At 41.7% G+C, this 12,950-nt stretch overlaps 1 non-coding gene across 1 annotated transcript; it reads left to right on the top strand.

The window, feature by feature from the left end:
* Positions 1-4,107: 4,107 nt before the first annotated feature.
* Positions 4,108-4,246, top strand: LOC133889868 (small nucleolar RNA Z247). Its single transcript, XR_009903950.1, has one exon. It is a non-coding gene; the product is annotated as a small nucleolar RNA Z247 (small nucleolar RNA).
* Positions 4,247-12,950: the final 8,704 nt, after the last annotated feature.

Genomic DNA, 12,950 nt, shown 5'->3' on the forward strand with positions numbered 1-12,950 from the left:
CCGCGGCTGGCGAACGAACTTCCTGCAACAGCACGAAAGCTATCATGTAGCATCTCCAATAGACCTCGCGGTTCCCTTCGAGTTAGGGGGTGGCGAGAGATGATCCCCAACACCGTGTGCCGAATACATGTAATTTTCAGCACATGGTGTGTCAAATACGAGCAATAGTACTGTATTCGGCACACGGTGTGCCGAAAATATTTTTTTTTGATACACTGTGTACCACCGTGTACCGAATACGAATGCTAAATTCATAAATACGACTATATGTTATCTATTTCGGTAAATACGCTCATATATGTTGTCTAATTTTGGATTTTCACCTAAATTTCATCTGAGGTGAACTGTATTTAATGCCTAAAACATAAGATAAGGTAGAGCATTGAGAGTGGCATTATAGTTTTATTTTGTTTTAGATTTAGACCGAGCTCGTTCTTTGTATAGACATCAGCTCCTTCTCTGTCATCTTTAAATTTATTGACACATCATATTTTAGCTTAGGTAGACACCTAATTGCCAACCAGATGCTAAGAAAGGACAAAGAATGAGATTGTGGAGTCCTTCTTGCCTTGGAAGACGAGGATGGGGAAGGGGTGGAACAGAAGCAGTTAATGTGTAGGCCGCGGATGGTGCCTGCAAAGGAGGCCTGCGGCTGCACCATGCCTGCAGCTCCACAATGACCCCATCCTCCCTGCCCACCTCGAGACGCCCGGACAACGGCCTGAGCTCGAGCACGACGATGCCGGCGTCCATCACGCCGCAACACGAACCATGCGCCGTCTCAGACCGCCACACTCTCCACCTCGCCTATGACGACCTCAGCAGCGGACACGGTGTTTGGGGTGCCGAGCTCCCACGGTGCGACCGCCAAGGGGTCGCCCGGATCTGAAGGCCCTGCATCCGATTTGTTGCACCGGGGACGGCCACGTCACTCCAGGATGCCATCAAACTCAGTGGTTTCCATTCCTGTCATTGGCCGGACCAGATAGGAAGAAAGGAGGGACAGAGGAAGAAGAAGAAGAGTATAATGGGCATTTTCAAAGAAAATTAACGGGAGAAGTTAATGGCGATGGCGAAAAAGTTAAGTTTACAGCATGGATGGCATATTTCAGGTTAGGACTTTTACGATGGCGTTCCCGGATTAGACATTTGTAATGGAAAAAAAAAAATTATTTCATTTTATTAACAGATGTATGGCCATGTTTGTTGATTTTTTTTAATAATTTTATTTTATTGAAAAATTACAAAAAAATAACTAAATTCACATAATTGTAAAAATAGGTACCTTTCAGCACGCGAAGTGACAACTAAGAACTTATCGGCACTCCACGTGCCAACATCTCACGTGATAGTGAGCCTGGGGCGGAGTGCCAACTTCTTTTCCTCATTTACTTCTCCTTGCTACACCTACAAAGCCAAAAAAAATGACAACTATAAGTTATTATTCACAAGTCACATTCTAGAATGCAAGATATATAAAATATAGTGTTGTTCCAAACTCACATTCATTATTTGTCCTGATCATAAAACAAACCATTTGAGTTGTCGATGTTTCTCAAAATGAAGTAACAAATGTCTTCGTGGATTATGTTGAGCTGAAAACTATGAAGCACGCTTTAAGACATGAGCCGGCGCTACGGAAATGACAAAAAATTTCTACATTAAGTAAACACATAGGAAGTTGAAACTAGTTTAAGTATTGGTGCAATGACAAACCTCCTTAAAATCATGAAAGCTCTTCACTTTACTCATAAAATGGCACATACAATACCCATAGTGCACAACCTGGCGGTTGCTTATTGCACTACACATAGTGTGAAGTCTTTGTCATTACAAATTATAAGTAAAATGCATAAGTGTTAGTAATTACCGGGAAATCAACATGAATGGTCATTTTTGTCTTGCTCGGGTTGTGCTTCCCACCTCTAGCAATGTAATTCTCGAAGGCATGGGATATAAATAAGGTCAAATCGTTATCACCAACCATAATAGAACATTTTGTACAAGATTTATTTTACCATTAAAAAAGATCTATTAATTATTGGTATGAGGACTTTGGATAGTTTGCGGAGTCAAAGAATGCCATCAAACTCTAACGCGGCTTCAGCATAATCATAATCTAGTGGTCACTACACATGTATCGTAGCCAACAAGAGTTTGGTTAGGTTCTCAACCAAATGCCAAATCAAAAGTATTTTCATTGAAACACTTGCTTAAACCCGTAAGTGCTAGCAATGTACTCCTTATCTTGCAATTGGATCATAATACTTGTCACGTATTCCACAACTTCAACAAGCCCTTCTTGGACTTGTGTCTGGCATATTGATTGAGGGTCAAGCAATCCATCTGACTCCTTCACAGCTTTATATTGTACCCACATGTGTCTATAATCAAGAAAGTAGATAGACATGCCATTTTTAGAGTTGCATGAACGATGAGGATTTAGACACTTACAATGTCCAAACTCTCATAAGATGAGAGTTACATGGAGCTTGCTCGATATCGTCCGCACTTGATTTCTTGGCTTCCTCCGATAGCTTTTGTTGCACAAAAGCATCCCACACCAGTAGCTTGCCATACACATTGAAGGGCTCCAAGTTTTTCTTCATGTAGTAATAGTTCAACCCGTATTTCCAGTTCCTCCATGACTAGCTCATTGTCATCAAAGCGTGTCAACGGACCGCGCCAAGTGATTCTCTAGGGAACTCAAAATATTCTTGAAGCTGAGTCCACAACCTTTCCTTCATATTGGACTCCACCCTCCACCGACCTCCAATCAACTATTGTGATGGGGATTATCCCTTACAATTGTCCCACACATCGTCCGATATTTTGCCACATCCGTGAAAGGTTGAATAAGGATCCCTTTAGCATTGACCTCTGTTATGGTATATCGGCCTTGAGGTTTCTTATTCCTACCCCGATGCCCCCACTTTCATTTCTCAAACATTGGTTGAGGTTCATCTTTTGATGCCTGAGGCGAGGAGAACTGATTGTCACAAAGAAAGTGAAATTATGAATTTCAAATAAATATCTATACCCTTCAAACTAACTAAAACCATCTAAATTTGGAACCTTGTTGTCGGAGGATGGCTTCGGGCTTCTCCTTGCTAGGCTAAAGATGCTTCCAAGGCTACAATTCTTTGCCGGGCTCTCCCTCGAGCTCCTTGTCCTCGCCTGGCTCAACCTTGGGCTCCTGCTCCTTGCTGGGCTCGTGCTCGGGCTAAGGACGGAGACTAAAAATTAGCGGTCAAAGTTATAATAGGGAAGTCAAAAGTGACAAGTATTTTGAAATGGATGTAGTAGCATGTACCACGTTGACAAACGAAAAACATATATAAAACGAGCTTCAGTGAAACGTGTTAGAGTTTATGTGTTGCACGTGTAAACATTAAAGGAGAGTTTATACATTAGAAGGATTTGACTTTAGATAGAAATAGAGTCTGTATTTAAGTCAAGGCCGAATCCATCTATATTTGTACTCTCCTAAACTTGTAAAACTCTTGGCAATTGGCCCTATATAAACATGTATCCGTGGTGAGCCTAGATTGGCAATCACGTTTCTACAATTTCACATGGTAATCAGAGCATCCTCTTCCACATCCACAAACAACTCGCCTAGATCTGTTCATGGCGTCATCTTCTTCTTTGCCGCACGGGCAACTCGGTGCTGTCTCAGAAAAGCTGACCCGTGACAATTATTTGCTATGGAAGGCTCAGTTTCTTCCTGCTGTGCGTGGTGCTAAGCTCATGAGGATCCTTGATGGATCTGAACCAGAACCGCCTGTGACCTTGGAGGTGGTCAAGGCCGACGGCAAGACGGAGGTCGTCGAGAACCCAACACATGATGCATGAGTCGCCAAGGATCAACAGGTGCTGAGTTATCTGCTGAATTCTCTCACCAAGGACACTCTTGCTCCGGTTGCCACGGTAACCAAGTCTGCACAAGCATGGGAGGCGCTTGAATCTATGTTCTCAGCGCACTCCAGAGCTCGGATCACGAACCTGCGAATGCAACTAGCCACGCTCAAGAAGGGTGGCATGTCTTCTTCAACATACTTCACCAAGATGTGTGCCATTAAAGATGAACTTGCTGCTGTTGGCAAGGTCATAAATGATGATGAGATGGTGCACTTTATCCTTACTGGTCTTGATTATGATTATAATCCATTTGTTTCTTCGATTATTGGCCAAGTTGGATCTATTTCCTTGAGTGATTTGTATGCACAGCTGCTGTCTTATGATCAGCGCATGGAGATGTACAGCAATGAAGGAAGCCACTTCCAGTCATCGGCTAATGCAGCTGGACGTGGTAGGAATAATAACAACAGAGGTCACGGCAACTTCAACAAAGGGCATGGTGGCCGTGGACTACAAAGTCGTGGCAATGGGAACAGATCCAACACACCTAAGCCTAAGTCATCCAGCGGTGTTCAATCCAATGGCAAGCCACAATGCCAAATTTGCAAGAAGGAGGGACATGAAGCACCAAGATGCTGGTATAGATATGACAAAGACGATGACCAGAACAATTACAGCAAATCTGCAGGGGCTGCAACTACTGCGTATGGCTATGATACAAACTGGTATGCTGATAGCGGCGCTACAGATCATGTCACAAGTGAGCTTGAGAAGCTAACCGTCCGTGACAAGTATACAGGACGAGATCAAGTCCATACGGCAAATGGTTCAGGTATGAAAATTAGTAATATTGGTCATACAATTTTACATACCCCTGGTAAAAATCTGCATCTAAAGAATATTCTTCATGTCCCTAGTGCTAGTAAAAACCTCATTTCTGTTCATAAACTAGCTCTGGATAATGATGCCTTTCTAGAGTTTCACCCCAACTTCTTTCTTGTCAAGGATCAGGAAACGAAGAAAATCCTTCATCGAGGTAGATGTCAAGGTGGTCTTTATCCCCTAGTGTCACCACGCATAAGAGGAACCTTTGGTAGACAAGCTTATGGAGTCAATAAACCATCTACTACAAGATGGCACAGTAGGCTAGGGCACCTGGCCTTCCCTATTGTGGAACGTGTGCTTAGTTCAAATAAACTTCCTTGTAATAATGATAGAATTCTTGATTCAGTTTGTGATGCTTGTCAGTTGGCCAAAAGTCATCAACTTCCTTATACACAGTCAAATAAAGTGTCAAGTGCTGCTCTTGAATTAATTTTTTCAGATGTGTGGGGACCTGCTCCTATCTCCTCTAGTCACCACATATACTATGTCAGTTTCATAGATGACTTTAGTAAATATACTTGGATCTATCTCCTTAAGCATAAGTCTGATGTCTATCAAGTTTTCCAAAACTTTCAAAACCTTGTGGAAAGAAAGTTCAATAAAAAGATCCTTGCTATGTAGTCGGATTGGGGAGGAGAATATGAAAAATTAAACTCCTTCTTTACCAAGATAGGAATCACACATCGTGTATCCTGTCCTCATGCACATCAACAGAATGGTGCTGCAGAACGAAAACATAGGCACATTGTTGAAGTTGGTCTTGCTCTTTTAGCTCATGCGTCTATGCCATTAAAATATTGGGATCAAGCTTTTCTTGCTGCCACCCACCTCATAAATCTCTTACCAAGTAAGGTGATCAACTTTGATACTCCTGTTGAGCGCCTTCTCAAGGAAAAACCTGATTATAACTCTCTTCGGGTCTTTGGTTGTGCTTGTTGGCCAAATCTTAGACCATACAATTCTCGAAAATTGTCCTTCCGCTCTACTCGATGTGTTTTCCTTGGCTATAGCTCCATGCACAAAGGGTTCAAGTGCCTTGACATCAATACCGGTAGAATCTATATATCTAGGGATGTTACTTTTGATGAAAATATTTTTCCCTTTGCCAATCTTCATCCCAACGCATGACCATTGTTGAGAAAATAACTTGCTTTTCGTCCTAGTCATCTTTCTAACCCAGGGCGTGTATTATTTGTTGACCCAAATATTACTAATGGTATCTCTGGAGTTGATGCTAGCCTGCAGGATGTTTCAGCGGAGCAAACAGAAGTGCAAACCGAGTCACATGCCACAGCTGATCCGAACACCGGATCCCAAATTGATCTGGCGTCACTTGCAGGAGAATCAGGCGCTGGATCCTAGTTTGCTTCGGCAACAGCACCGATTTCTTCTCCCGTGCCCGCGGCAACGTCTCCCGGTTCGACACTTGGGGGGACAGGAGTTGTGTCTCCCGCTTGCGCAGGCGCAGCCCATGCACCACGTACAGCGTCTCCTGCGCCCATCTCTAACTCAGCTGCAGGTGGATCCTCTATGGCTAACTCAGGATCAAGTGTGTCACCAGCTCCCATTAGTCTTCCTCCACGGCGTCATACAAGATCACAAAGTGGGATTGTTAAGCCTAGGATTTTCACTGATGGTACAATACGTTCGTGTAATTTCCGTGAAACAGGTGAACCAGAAAATCTACAAGAAGCTCTTAATGATTCTAAGTGGAGACAGGCTATGCAAGATGAGATTAATGCACTTCTTCGGAATCAGACCTGGCGTCTTGTTAAAGAGAAGAAAGGTACAAATTTGATTGACTGTAAATGGGTGTATAAAATTAAGAAGAAAGCTGATGGCACAATAGACAGATATAAAGCTCGTTTGGTAGCAAAGGGGTTTCGTCAAAGATATGGTATTGATTATGAGGACACTTTCAGTCCTGTTGTTAAGATAGCTACAATCAGACTAGTACTTTCAGTGGCAGTATCCAAAAGATGGTGCTTGAGACAGCTGGATGTTCAGAACACGTTCTTGCATGGTGTTCTGGAAGAGGAGGTTTATATGAGACAACCACCAGGTTTTGAGAGTACGGATGCTCCTCATCTTGTGTGCAAGCTTGACAAAGCTATCTATGGATTAAAGCAAGCTCCGAGGGCCTGGTATGCTAAACTAAGTTCTAAGCTCATTGATCTTGGGTTTGTAGCCTCTAAATCAGATACTTCTTTATTTATTTATCAAAAGTTGGACCTTACTATTTATATGCTCATATATGTTGATGATATTATTGTGACAAGCTCTTCAAGTGAGGCAGTTTCAGCTTTGCTCTCTGATCTTCGCAAAGATTTTGCACTAAAAGACTTAGGTGATTTACATTATTTTTTGGGAATAGAAGTACAGCGCAACAGCAAAGGGTTGTTATTGTCTCAAGAAAAATATGCTCGGGAAATTCTTACTCGAGTTGGTATGTTGAATTGCAAGCTGTCCCCTACGCCTCTCTCTACTTCGGAAAAACTTTCTTGTAATGATGGAGTACAGTTAAGTTTAGATGATGGTACTCAATATAGAAGTGTGGTAGGAGCTCTTCAGTACCTTACGCTTACTAGACCAGATTTGGCTTTTTTAGTTAATAAGGTATGTCAATTTTTACATGCTCCTACTATTGTTCATTGGACTGCTGTGAAAAGAATTCTGCGATATGTGAAAAATACTTTGAGTCTTGGCCTAGAGATTGTGAGGTCCAGCTCCGTATTATTAAGTGTTTTCTCTGATGCGGATTGGGCTAGCAGTATTGATGATAGAAGATCAACTGGTGGATTTGCAGTTTTCTTTGGTCCGAATCTTGTTTCTTGGAGTTCCGGAAAACAAGCTACAGTATCACGTTCTAGCACTGAGGCAGAATATAAATCTATGGCCAATGCTACTGCGGAGGTAGTTTGGATGGAATCTTTGCTAGTAGAACTTGGTGTTCAGTTAAAAGAATCACCAGTTTTTGTGGTGTGATAATTTGGGAGCTACTTATTTGGTAGCAAATCCTGTGTTTCATGCTCGAGCTAAGCATATTGAAATAGATTTTCACTTTGTCAGAGAGAGAGTTGTTAATAAACAGCTGCAGGTTCGGCTTGTGTCCACAAAAGAGCAAATAGCTGATGGTTTCACCAAGGCTCTTCCTGTTACGAAGCTAAATGACTTTAGAGGCAATCTAAATCTCAAGAATAAGAGAGATTTAGATTGAGGGTGGCTGTTAGAGTTTATGTGTTGTACGTGTAAACATTAAAGGAGAGTTTATACATTAGAAGGATTTGGCTATAGATAGAAATAGATTTTGTATTTAAGTCAAGGCCGAATCCATCTATATTTGTACTCTCCTAAACTTGTAAAACTCTTGGCAATTGGCCCTATATAAACATGTATCCGTGGTGAGCCTAGATTGGCAATCACGTTTCTACAATTTCACAAAACGACTGTTAGATGGAATGGAACTGATGAGTCTTTGTGGGCCTGCGATGCATCAAACTGGCGGCCGAGGTGTCCATTTTGTAGCACTTTCGTAGGGCTTTTCTTGGTGTGTGTATAGCAAGGTTCATTTTGTACATGCGAGCGTCTCGCTCGCTGTGTTGGTCCCTGCACCTCTTTGCAAACAGAGTGCTACTTATACATGCATGGTTGGCACATGCGTTCTGAGCTTTAGGCACACACGGTTCCACAAATGTATGCTGCAGTGGTTGACGGTATATAAGTCACTTCTATGCAGTAGCAACCACCTATCTGTTACACATGTGAAATCAATAATAGTATGATAGATGTCAAAAAAATCACAAGAAAAATTAATATTATGCCAAATTGATACGGCTTTCCAAATTAGTGTGTACATTGTTTGAGGTTTTCAAATTAGTTACTAATTAATTTGACAGGCAGAGAAGGAAAGAAGCGGGAAAAGAAGGAAAGAAGGTGGCGGATCAATTTTGATTATGGATCTTTTGATTATGTAAGATGTATAGTATAGAAGTATAGATATAGATGCAGAAAAAGCGGTGTACGGGTGTCTTGTCACTTTTCATAATTTTTGAAGAAAAAGACCGATCTAGACAGGGAAATGGCTCTTTCTTCTTTATTTTTTTTTTACCATAACTATTCTTGGTTCAATCAGTTTAACCTTCTCCTACCTCTCTTAGGAGTAATTAGTTTTGCAGATATGAAATGAGGGATCACTGATTAGTTACAACAGTTGAGTAACCATGCATTTTGCCCCGATTAAAATTTCATGGAATTCGGAACTTTTTAAAAACCTTTTATGAATTTTTGGAAAACCTTAAGATCACTTATGCTGGGTGAGGATTAAATCCTCCAAGTCAAATATAGATATTTCACTGACCTAGCAGAAGAGCCCGGCAAGGAGAAGAAAGGGCTGTCCTGTGTGGCCATGGCACAGAGGCACCGTCGTCATCCCTCATCCCAGCGACCCCACACGGAGGTTGGAGGAAGAGGCAGATTACATGAAACACTAAGGGGCTGCTGTTTGGTTGCTTCCCTCACCCATATGCCTTAGCATTTTTGGTGCCTCGGGGTAGCTTGAATCTGCTTGACAAATTGTCTAACTAGACACCTCTCAAATTCAAGGCAGTGTTTGGTTGATGCCCTGAAATGATGCTTGAGTAGAGAAGGCAGCCAGACAATGTTTGGCTCGTCATTGGCCTGATGTTGCACTCACCATTTGTTAGAAATGTGGTGAGGTTACTCCTTTTGCATTTGTTCATTTTTATGGTATAATTGTGAAGTATTTAAGTATGAGAAATATGAAGAAATTGACATTTAGTTATAACTGTAGCAAATGAGTTCTAATATCGTGGACTCAATTTTCATCGTATAATATATTATAGCTCAAGTTTGTGCTTATACTATAGAACATCAATAACACAAATAGGGAACCAACAAATAGGTAAGTATCATGATTAACTGAAGCATAAGTCTTACATGTCATACAAGACAAGAGAATGGTGCTACACTTGCTGAATTAATTTTACAAATTAGAACAAGGAGAATATTAGCGTTCCCTGGTCAGCTAGATGATCCTGTTTTGCCACCCGTTGCCTATTCTCCTCTCCTTGATCTAAAGCTAATCTAGATGACCTAAGCAATGAACTATATCAACGAGCTTCATCATATATGATGTTGTCAGGACCATTATCAAGGATCCAATTGTGTAGCACACAACATGCTATCACAATCTTGACTTGGACTTTATACAGGAAGAACGGGTTGCCCGCAAGAATTTTGAAACGATTCTTTAAGGTTCCAAATGCTCGCTCAACAGTTGTGCGAAGTGAGGAATGCCGGTGATTGAACAACTCTTGTGGTGTTCGTGGTTCTCTCCCTCCTTCATACTCCTTCGAGTGGTACCGAACACCTCTATATGGTGGTAGTATACCAGGTCTTGCTACATAACCGGCATCAGCTAAGTAGTATTTGCTTGCACATGAGATGAATATGTGTATTGCTCTATCAAAAAAATTTGAACACCTTAAGGTATTGGAATTCCATTTTATCTTTTTGAGGGCAGCCTTGAGCACTACCAAGTCATGCGCCGAACCCTCACGTCCAGCAAGCACATAGGTAAACCTCAAATCAAAGTCTACGACAGTGAGCACATTTTGAGTTGCATAGGACTTACGGCCTCTAAACTTATTAACTATGTTATCAGGGACAAATGCAGGGATGTGGGTGTCGTCAAGTGCCCCAATGCAATCCTATGGAAAACGTTTTTATTACTCAAATGACTCAAGGATGGGAATTAGAATATCAAACAAATGTAACAAGAGATAGTTTAGAATAGGGATAGAACCGCCCGGGGCTACTGGTTATCTTTGCATGTGTCTCTACAGACCTAAGCTTTATCATATCCTTGGCGAGATAACATGAAGCTTTCAAGACCTCGTTGAAGTATCGACGAGCTATTTCACTAGATTTCTTGACAAACAATTCAATCCACGATTTCTCAAATTGCGGCTAAAGGTGATATGCCCTAGAGGCAATCATAAAGATGATTGTATCACACTTCCATGTTAATGTACTTCTAAATAATGTGTTTCAAAGAATGACTATCGTTTACTTTGATTGGCAAGTATGTGATTTATTCATTAAACTCTTTGTTTATACCACAATGTTATTCTTAGTCGATCCTTGATCGCGTATCATTGTGATGATACATAAGACCAGCGCATGAATTGACTGATGATCACGTTTCATGTATCATAGGTATAGAGATACCAAGTCAATAATGTGAATATTTATGTTAAAGAATATGATGTTGGATAGACCCATCTTGAGATACTATTGGGATTATTATTTATGATATACCATCAGTTGTTATCTCAAATGGTGTACTTGCAGGATCCTTAGACCTGAGATCGTCATTGGTTCCCAGAATATGTAGTGGTATACTTTGAGGGTGCCAAACGCTATTCCGTAATTGGGTGGTTATAAATGTAGTTTTCGGGTTTGTCATGAAACATGTCGTGGGGTGTGAGCGATCAAGATGGAATTTGCCCGTTCTTGATAACAGGAGAGATATCTCTAGGCCCCTCGAGGTAGGTCGATCGAGAAAGTGCATGGCCATGCCATTATGATTAAAGAGTTAGTCATGATGAATCCACTACTTTATCGAGTAAATAGTCGAGCTATCACAAGAGTGGCATGTATCTCACCTTGAGCTTGACTGGTATCGTGAGGTAAAGGGATCAGTGCATGTGTATATCAAGGTTCAACTGATATGATCTTTTGTGTATACTCAGGAGTCAACATGTCCTGCTAGGGACCGCTATTGATTTCGATTTGGAAAGGGTTTCCGAGTCGTAGTCGTTTGTACATGAACCTAACGGGTCACACACTTAATGGGTTGGAACAAAACATGCAAATTAGATTCGTATATGGGTTTTAATTGGATTGTGATCCATGAGAAGTTAGAGTCCTAAAGGGCTTCCAACGTGGGAGCCCATTGACGAGCTCTATATAAGGAGAGGAGTGGGTAGGACGTGCTGAGGTTGAACCACTCCGAAACCCTAGCCGCAGCCTTCCACACGATCTCCCAAAACCCTAGCCGTGCATAAGATGCTAGCACATCGGTCCTCGGTGTTTCTGCGGAGTACTTGTGGATACCGTAGAGGCGCTGGTGCTATTGCAGCACTGATCTTCTTGGCGAGTTGAACGTGACATGTTCGGGACTGGTCGCCAACCGTGACGAACTGGTCGAGGAGCATGACCACCTGCTTGGTGCTAGTCGAGGAACTGATCGAGAAGCTGCTCGAGGAGTTTGACACGCACGACGTTAGATCAGTCTTCTCCAACTCTTCTCCCGCTGCACTACGTGTCGAGTGATAAAGATCTATGATCTCCTACTAGCATGATTTCCTGGATGAATGTGGTAGAAAATTTTTGTTTTAGGCTAGCGTAGACTGCCCGTTCCCCAACAGTGGTATCAGAGATATCTTGCGTAGTTTTTTATCTGGATCGGTCACATATATGTGATATGTGGTAGTAATAGATTGGATCTATTATTTTAGTGATCGGTTCATGTGATGGATCGGTCGCTGCATGTTTTGGTGTAATTGGGATTAGATGAGGTGCGAATCGATGGAACCATACGACCAAAAGGATTAGCTTGATCTCCCACCTGGCCGCGTGTGCGACTTGCCCCTACCTGCTAGAATCATCATAAGGGCTGACAGTGCGCGCCGCTTAGTGGTCGGAAGAACAGCAGATCGAGGTTGTATGTGTTGTTGTCGTTTCCAGAAAACCTCACGCGACGATCAATATGATTGATCCAATGAAAATTGAGGCATTGTGAATGACTCGAAATCAGCTTGATATGATCAATCCGATGAGATTTCATAGCGATTTCATAGATACGATCTATGAATTTTTGAGAGGTTTTCATAGCGATTTCATAGATATGATCTATGACTCGAAATCGGCTTGATATGATCAATCCGCCGTGCTGTTCGAGCCTAGAGCTTGTAAAGATAATATGTTGATGTTGCGACATTAGAACTCGATTCCACGCTTAACTCGTTTTTGCAAAGAATGTTGTGACTAGTATGGCCTTATTATATATGTGATGTATGTTTGTAATTTTCATGACTTGCGTGTCATGGTTAATTGCAGCCCAAGGCTGTCATGTTATTATATCATGCGTGCCGACATGTGATGCTTCATATTCTCATGTA

This window comes from Phragmites australis, chromosome 13, assembly GCF_958298935.1.
Source record: "Phragmites australis chromosome 13, lpPhrAust1.1, whole genome shotgun sequence".
NCBI lineage: Eukaryota > Viridiplantae > Streptophyta > Magnoliopsida > Poales > Poaceae > Phragmites > Phragmites australis.